At 47.8% G+C, this 9,025-nt stretch overlaps 1 pseudogene; it reads left to right on the top strand.

Annotated features, from left to right (window-relative positions):
• Positions 1-4,501: 4,501 nt before the first annotated feature.
• LOC139008436 (ferritin light chain pseudogene) lies at positions 4,502-7,690 on the top strand (annotated as a pseudogene).
• The last annotated feature ends 1,335 nt before the right edge of the window (positions 7,691-9,025 follow it).

The following is a 9,025-nucleotide window of genomic DNA, read 5'->3' as shown; positions in this document are numbered from 1 at the left end:
AATGTTGTTTCTCTATTACCTGTGTTATCATTTATGACTGAAAACATTTTGTGCTCCATCACCTCAATCATCACTTATTACTGTATATGTTTCTCTGTCAACTGAGTTATAAATGTGACAGGAAACATCCTTCCTCTATAACCTGAGTTATCAATTATGACAAAACATTTTTCTTCTATAACCTGCCTCATTATTTATGACTGAAAACCTTCTTCCACTATTACCTGAGTTATTTATGACTGAAAACATTTTGTTCTTTACCACCTCAGTTATTATTTATGGCTAGAAATGTTTCTCTATCACATCTATAATAATAAAAGCAAAATATGCTAATTAGACCGGACAGCCGAATGACCTTCCGGACGAAGCTCGGGCTGTGAGGGCCAGGCCCCTTGCATAAATTTCTTGCATCGGGCCTCTAGTGAATTATAATTTATGACAGGAAACATTCTTCCACTATCACCTGATTTATCGTTATGACTAAAAACCTTCTTTCATTTTAACCTGAGGAATTATTCTTTATAACTGAAAACATTTTGTCCTTCCTCATCTGAATTATAACTTATTATTGGGTATGTTGTTCCCAACTTGTGTTATCATTTATGAATGGAATCATTCTTTTCATATAACCTGAGATCATTTATGACTGAAGCAATTATGTTCTCTGTCATTTGTGTTATCATTTATGACTAGAAACCTTCTTCCTCTATAACATAATAACAACTTATGACTGAAAATCTTTTTTCTCTGTAACCTTAGTTATCATTTATGACTGCAAACCTTCACCTGTAATAACCTGAGTCATCATTTATGTCTAAAAATATTTTGTTTTCTATCCCTTAAATGATCATTTGTGACTATAAATATCCTTTATCACTTGAGTCATCACTTATGACTGAACACCTTCTTCATCTATAACCTGAGTTACCATTTATGACTGAAAACATTTTTATATTGACTGAGTTATCATTTATGATGGAACCTCATGGTTCCCTTTATGACTAGAAAGCTTTTTTATGTTGGTTATCTTTTATGACTAGAAAATCTTTCTCTATTATCTTATTTATCATTTATGACTGAAAATTTTCCTTTCTATATCTTTTGATTTATCATTATGACTGAAAAATCTTCTTTCTCTGTAATGGGTGGGGGTCGTCCAGCCCACGGGCTATATAAGGCCTGAAAAATCATTTGGTCTGGCCCTGCCAAGGCATTAGGGGTGAGTTAATTAAATGTTTGACTAAATATAGGAGGCTGATTTTTAAGCTGATAATTTTGTATGACCTGTGAATGATGTTATAAATATCCAAATGGTCCTTGGCAGAAAAGAGGTTCCCATCCCTGCTCTATAACCTGAGTTACCATTGATGACTGGCTTCCTTTTTTCTTCATCCCTTGACTTATCACTTATGCTTGGATACCTTTATTTTTATTGCCTGTTATTTTTTACGATCGAAACATTTTTTTGAATCCTCGCACAACCACATCAAAATTACAACTAAACTATAGAACAGCCATCTTTCAGAACTATCTGGAATCTAGCTGAACAGAAGTACTGCAACCACGGATATAAAGAGGAACCACATCAAGACTGGTAGGAGGGGTGGAGACAAGGAACGGGCTGGCCCCACCCCCATGTGTGTTGGATAAAAACAGGGAGGGATATCTTGGATGCAGATACCCCCCCTCCCAGGAGTAAGGGGTCCCAGCTCCATAGCAGGATCCCCAGCCCAGGTTTCCAGGGCCAGGAAGAGAACTCCCCATAACTTCTGGCTTTATAAACAAACTTGGATTGTAGCTGAGTGAGACAAAGGGCTGCAGGAGTCCCAGACAGTTCCTCTTAAAGGGCCCATGTGTGGACTTACTCAGACTCACTGGCTCTGAGCTCCAGTGCTGGGGCACCAGGGACATATGGGGAGGAACCAAGTAGTCTGGCATGGGAGGAGGGAGAGAGCTGGAGAGACAGCTTTCTCCCAGACAGAAGTGCTGTCAGAGGCCATTGCTCCTTTTCTGGGCTCTCTCCCACAGAGCCAGCAGGAGGGCACCATATCTGAGTCTCCATAACCTGGCTAACACTGTTCCCCCTACCCTGGTGATTCCCTGAGACCCCACCCCAACCAACTTGCAGCCTCACCCAGGCTGTTTCCAGTGTCTTTCCCATACAAATGGCCTGTCTTGGTTTTTGCTTAGAACTTCCCTAAAAGCGTGCTGCATACTTCCTACTAAGTGGCCCCAGACCCAGCTCTAGTGGCAGCTGGCCTTAGTTTGCAGCTTGACCGCTCCTGGGCACCTCCAAGCCCAGCACAGTAGTAGCTCTCTGCAGATTGCTTTGTAGCTCATGCTGGGTGGCCCCTGGCAGGGCATCTTTGGTGGCTCACCTTGGCCTGTACCTCTTGTGCCCCGGAGCCAACACATCCTATGGACAATTCCAGACCACATCAAAACGCCACTCAACCTCCTCCACAAGGGACACACTCAAGGGGTGGACTCAGTAGGCACCAGAGCCCTGCTGAATAGATTCTGCTCCATGGTGTCAGCCCCTGAACAGCTGGTCCTCCACAGTGGTTGCAGCTGGTCCTCACGCCAATCAGCCTGGGGGTAAACCCCTCCCATTGAGGTGCCAACAGCAGTCAAGGTTCGACTGCAACAGGAGGTGTCCACAGCCCACACAGAGAGTGCACTTGGAGTGCCCAGCTCCGGTGATCAGGGGGGCTCTGCCCAGGACCCTACAGGACACCTCCTACAAGAGGCCACTTGACCAAGCCTGGGAGACATAGCAGCTCTACCTAATACGTAGAAACAACACAGGGAGGCAGCCAACACACGGAGACAAAGAAACGTGTCCCAAATAGCTTCACTTACCTTTTATGACTTCAAACCTGGCTCTCGGTCCCATGAGTTACTATTTATAACTTGAAACATTTTTTTCTCTATCGCCTTAGTTATAATTTATACCTGGAAGCACTCTTTTTCTATCATCTTATTTATCTTTTATGACTGAATCTTTCTCTGTCAACTGAGTAATTATTTATAAATGGAAAACTTTTTTCTGTATCACCCTATCATTTGACTGGAAATCTTCTTCCTCTATTAACTGAATTATGTATATCAGAAACTTTTTTTCTCTCTCTCACCCTATTTATCATTTATGACTAGAAATCTTTCTTTTCTAGCATCTGATTTATTCTTTATGACTAAGAACCCTCTCTGTATATTGCCTGAGTTTTCTATCATGTGAATTATCATTCATGTCTAGAATCCTTCCTTTGCTATTTCTTCACTTATTGTTTATGACACAAAACCTACTTCTCTGTCTCATTAATGATTGGAAACCTTTATTCTGTATCATCTGACTTAATTTATTGATGGAAACCTTCTTTATCACCTGAGTTATCATCTATGACTAGAAACCTTTTTCTATCACTCATGTTATCATTTATTACTGGAAACCGTCTTTCTCTATCACCCACATTATCATTAATACTGGATACATACTCTCCGTATCTGATGAGTATCATCAGTGACTGGAAATCTTTCTTTCCATCTCACCTAAGTTATTATTTGTACTAGAAAACTTAAAAAAAATAAACCTATGTAGTTTTATTAAGACAAACACTGACAGTGTGGTGTGAAGTTTATATTTAAACAAAGCTTTCGCAAGAACCTAGCACATGCCTAAAGAGATTCCACAGTGAGGTTCTGGATGCAGGTCTAGGTGATGTCAAGTCTGATGGATCTCACGATTCAAGACAGCGTTTGGGGTATTAAATAATTCTTAGGATTAAAAAAGAATTCTTTTGTTTTGTGTTTTAAAGTGAACTACTACCCAAGTAGGAAACTTTAATCTTCCTTTTGAGACCAGGGCTTCTGAAATATTTCAACTCTTTTTTTTTAAAGGATTTTGATTTTATTTTTTAATATATGTTTTATTGATTTCCAAGAGGCAGGGAGAGGGAGAGAGAGATAGAAACATCAATGTTGAGAAAGAATCATTGATCTGCCGCCTCCTGCAGGCTCTCCCACCGGGGAGCAAGCCTGCAACCCGGGCATATGACCTGACCGGGAATCAAACCAGTGACCTCCTGGTTCCTGGGTCGATGCTCAACCACTGAGCCACATCCGGTCGGGCTATTTCAACTCTTGAAGTGATTTAATGAACTTGCTGTTACCAATAGCTGCAGAGTTCAAAGTTCAAAACAGAAAGACTCCGAGAGTTTTCTACCCTAAGAGCATGGGACCTTCTCTTTACTCTCACACCTCCTATGCCACCCTCTCCCCTCCCCAGATACCTCAGCCAGTGACTTGGATGGGCAAGCTAATATTTATAACTTCACAACTATTGCTTCAAAAGTGTTTGGACGGAACAGACCCAGGAACACCCCTTTCAGCCTCCGGCCACTCTCCAGCATCTTATCCAGTCACCATCTTCAGAACCACCTCTAAGACCAGCCAACACACTATTGTTGTTTTTACTGCCTTAACTCCTTGCTGCCGAACAATCATGAGCTCCCAAATTCAACAGAATTATTCCACCGTGGTGGAGTCTGTGGTCAACTGCCTGGCCGACCTGCATCTGCGGGCCGCCCACACCTACCTCTCTCTGGGCTTCTATTTCAATTTCCATGATGAGGATGTGGCACTCCAGGGCGTGGGTCACTTCTTCTGTGAGTTAGGGGAGAAGAAGCGCAAGGGCGCTGAGCGTCTCTTAAAGGTGCAAAGCCAGTGCGGTGGCCGCATTCTCTTCCAGGACGTGCTAAAGCCGCCCCAAGGTGAGTGGGCAAAACTCAGGACGCCATGGCAGCCGCCCTGGCCTTGGAGAGGAACCTGAAATGGGCGCTTTTGGAGCTGTAGGCCCTGGGTTCTACCCACCAGACCCTCAGCTCTGTGACTTCCTGGAGAACCACTTCCTGAGTGAGGAGGTGAAACTCATCAAGAAGATGGGCAACACCTGACTCATATCCACAGGCTGGCTGGGCTGGGCAAGCATCTCTTTGAAAGGCTCACCCTCAATGCCCTAGCCCGTTTGGCTCAGTGGATCGAGTGTCAGCCTGCGGACCAAAGAGTCTCGGGTTCGATTCTGGTTAAGGGCATGTACCTTGGTTGCAGGCTTCTCCCTGGCCTGGGCCCTGGTCAGGGCTCGTGCAAGAGGCAAGCAATCGATGTGTTTCTCTCTGTCTTTCCCTTTCTCTTCCACTCTCTCTAAAAGGTCAATGGAAAAATATCCTCAGTTGAGGATTAACAAACAAAAAAAAGAAAGGCTCACCTTCAAGCATGACTAGGAGCCTTTGGAGCCCAGGGGCCTTTGAGGGGCCCCTCTGCATCCCCTGGTGTCTGGCTTTTCCCTGAGCCTCTCCCCGAAACTACTAGCCGTTCTTTTAACCACCCTGGAGCCCTCTCCCATGCATTAGACCAAATGGAAACAATAAAGCTTTGTGCAGAAAAAAAAAAAAGAAAAGAAAAGAAAGAAAGAAAGAAAGAAAGAAAGAAAGAAAGAAAGAACAGCATTAAGCTCAGGCAGGGAACACCTAAGCTTATAAGTTTCAGGCATTCACAGCTTTTAAACAGTTTCTCATAGTCCTCATGTATTTATCTTTTTGAAAAGATAAAATATTCTGGACACAGAATCGCATCATCGTAGATCGCCTTTGCCTGACACACCCATCCCACATGCCCACTGGGACAGGCTGCCACCCGCCAGCCAGCGCCCTTCCCCCATCCCAGACTCTGTGACCCTGGGTGGCTCTGTGGAAAGTGTCACTGGAGGGAGCATTTGCTCTGACTTCATACACGTTTTCAGAACCACACAGCTGCGTGCCTGGCTTACTGGATGCTGGGGCCTCCCTGCCTGACCAGGCAATGAGTTGGCTGAGCCCAGAGCACATCTTCAGACTTAGCAGAAAATACAAGCATGATTCTCTCTGGCCCTGTGACCCAAGCTGAGCTTGCAGCTGTCCCGGGAGTGGGTGAGGACTCTTCTTCCCTCATTTACCGTACGGACTGGTGTCACCTGCCCCTTCGGGTGGTGGGTGCATCTGTGTGAGAAGCTCCAGCCTGTGGGATTGGGGCCCTGCTCACGGGGGGGCGGGTATGTGGGTGATGTGGCTGGTGGCACTCCGCATTTCACCGTCCTTGTGTCAGTCAAGAAAATCTAAGTCCAAGTTACCCAATTCTTAGGAAACTGTGTACCCACGCCCTGTGTGTTTAGTTCAGCTTTCCTCCTGAAGACAGGAGGGACTGTGCCAGAAAGACTCCAACAGGACGGACAGATGGCAGGACTTGGGTTCCACTGGGCAGGCTTGGGACACACAGACAACCACACACAACTGTATGCACACAACCACATGCACACAATCAAATACATGTGTTTGCACACACACAATCTCACACATGCACATGTGTAGCCTGCTGTGAGCTTCCCAGTGTCTGCCCAGGTGTGTTGGCCCATGGCCACCATGCTCTCTCTGGTTTCGCTTGGACACACGGTGATGAGATGGCCACTCCCCATCAGTCCTGTGCACGGCTGTGGGCAGGTGGAAAGGGCTCAGAAACCGCTGTGGGCTTGCAGGTGTCGACAACCCAGCGTGCAGCGGCTTCTCCCTCTTGCAGAGCAGGGGCCGCTGCCTTGCTTCTGTTGCCCGGGTCTATGTTTTCCCTACTGGTCAGCTCCCCAGGCAGAGTCTCTGTGTCCCTCCTGTCCCCAGCCATCAGCTCTGTCCTCCATGGGCTCAGGCCTGGTCACTGCTGACTCCACCACACACAGCCTGTCACCCCGTCTCTCCCGCCCACACTTGAAGTCTCAGGCAGCTCGGCCACAGTTCCCCACTTGAGGAAAAAGGGCTGATGTCTGAGTGGCCTTGAATCCCACTAGCAGGAATGGCCCCAAACCCAACTAAGAGGCTAGATCTAACTGTTGGCTGTTGCTTTAAAACAACACACACACACACACACACAAAACACTTCCTTTTAGTCATTTCAGAAAGAGTTCTTTTCTCTGCCTCCAGGCACCCGGGAGGCCCCGAATTGAGCAATTACGCCATCAGCAATCCTGACAGCAGGTGCCTTCAGGGAACACTGCAGAGGGGATGGGGAGCACCCCTTCAGTGACTCAGTGAGGACAGCAAACTGGGGCCTCCCGATCCGAGGGAGGGGCTTAGACATCCAGGAACACGAAGGAGCCATTCTCCAAGAAAAGCAAGACCAGGCTGAAACTTTCCACCTCGCAGGCCCAGTCTCTGCTGGGGCCTGGCCCACCCTACTGGGCCCTTCTTTCTGAGATGGACTGGCTAGGGTTCTCACCTCAGGGGAAGACAGGTAGCACTCGGCGAGGACGCCACCGTCCTGGCAGAATCGGCTGTTTCTGGCTCACCTTTCTTCCCTTTGCATAAACTCTGCCAAACCAGCTCAGCCTTCCTCAAGTCGAACCTCTGTACTTGGGCCTCCGCACCCACTCAGCGGCGTGTCTGTGTTCTGCACCAGTGCTCGGAGGGGGGACGTGGCCACCCTGTGCCCACCATTCAGTCCCACGCTGCTTCCTTCTCAAGGGAACAGAGTGGCCTGCTCAGAGGACACGGTGGCCACGTGGCAGACGCCCTACTCCCTACATCCAGGCCTCCCCCTGCCCGTTACACCAGCTGCTCTAGACTGGGCTTGCGGGGTGAACTGCAGCCTTGCTGTCCACTTCGTGGAGTAAATCAGAGAACTGATGGTGATAATAAGACTGTGCAACATCATCAACTAGTAGCCCCCTCCTGGGTGCGCGGGAAGAGCGGGCTGCCGGCATGGGAGCCGGGGAAGCCTCAGCACCTTCTGTGTCAGGACGGCCGGAGCCACGCAGGCCCCGCAGGGAAAGCCAACTCCTGGCCCACCAGCCTGCCACAGGCTTGTTATGTTTTCTACTGAGACACGCGACTTCTTTCATCTCCCTTTGAAGAACAATTGGCAAATGTTCCAGCTAGCTTTTCCTCAGCTTCACTTTTGGAATGAAAGGGAAGTAAGGCCATTTCTTGGGCTGGACGGACAGATGGAGAAACCGTGTTCGCCCGTGTCCCGACCGTGTACTTTCCCGTTCTCCCTGCTCAGTGTTTACTTAGCACAAGAAGCGAGTACAATTACTGGGAACTAAACGTCCAGCCAGTGAACGAGGAGCTGTCAGGTTACAATGATCAAAGGCTTTGATCTTAAATTGTGTGTATCTACCAAGCAGACCCTTCATCTCATTTTTGTAAGAAATTGGAGTTGACGCCTTGTTTGCACAGCATAAACCCTTCAGTCATGGAGACCCTTAGGAAGTGGGGTGCTCCCGAGCACCAAGGCTGAGCCCTCAGTGACAGACCAGGGTCCCGGGGAGCTGCTCACACCCTGATGGCCCCCGCACTCTGAGCTGGCCTGGCCTCGGCTGACCTGCAATGGCCGGGTGAGTCCATCCTGTGCTCAGTCCAGGCACCTCATCCAAACGATGCAAAAACGGCTTCACAGGTTACTGGGGGGTATTTCAAGCCAAGAGTACATTTTTGGTGGTTTTTTATTTGTTTGTTTGTTTTTAATGTTTTTAAATTTATTTAGAGAGAGAGGGATGGAAACATTGATGAGAGAGAAACATTGATCAGCTCCCTCCTGCATATCCCCTACTGGGGATCGAGCCCACAACCTGGGCATATGCCCTGACGGGGAATCGAACCAATGACCTTTTGGTTCATGGGTCGATGCTCAACCACTGAGCACAGAAAGTGCTTCTTGAAGTGCTCCAAGGATGAGCACGGTGGGCGGGTTATTCTTACATGGGCCCCATTTGTCCCCCACATAAACCCTACTTGAGGTTTCCCTGTTATGCTGGTGAGTGACAGAGTTGGCGCAGCCTTGCCAGGGCCACGTGACTAGCAGCGGTAGCTCTGGGGCCACAGCACGCAGCGCACAGAAGGCCAGGTCTGCGGCCGATGCCACACGCTGTCCTTTAGAAGGCTGCAGGCTTTCAAACACAAAGCAGCACTAAGAAACTCAACCCTAAGAAAGCGGTTCTCAGCCAGCC

This window comes from Myotis yumanensis, unplaced genomic scaffold, assembly GCF_028538775.1.
Source record: "Myotis yumanensis isolate MYYU_CA2020_CCGP unplaced genomic scaffold, mMyoYum1.0.hap1 SCAF_4, whole genome shotgun sequence".
NCBI lineage: Eukaryota > Metazoa > Chordata > Mammalia > Chiroptera > Vespertilionidae > Myotis > Myotis yumanensis.
The sequence above is the reverse complement of the archived record's forward strand: the minus strand, read 5'-3'. Positions and strand labels throughout refer to the sequence as shown.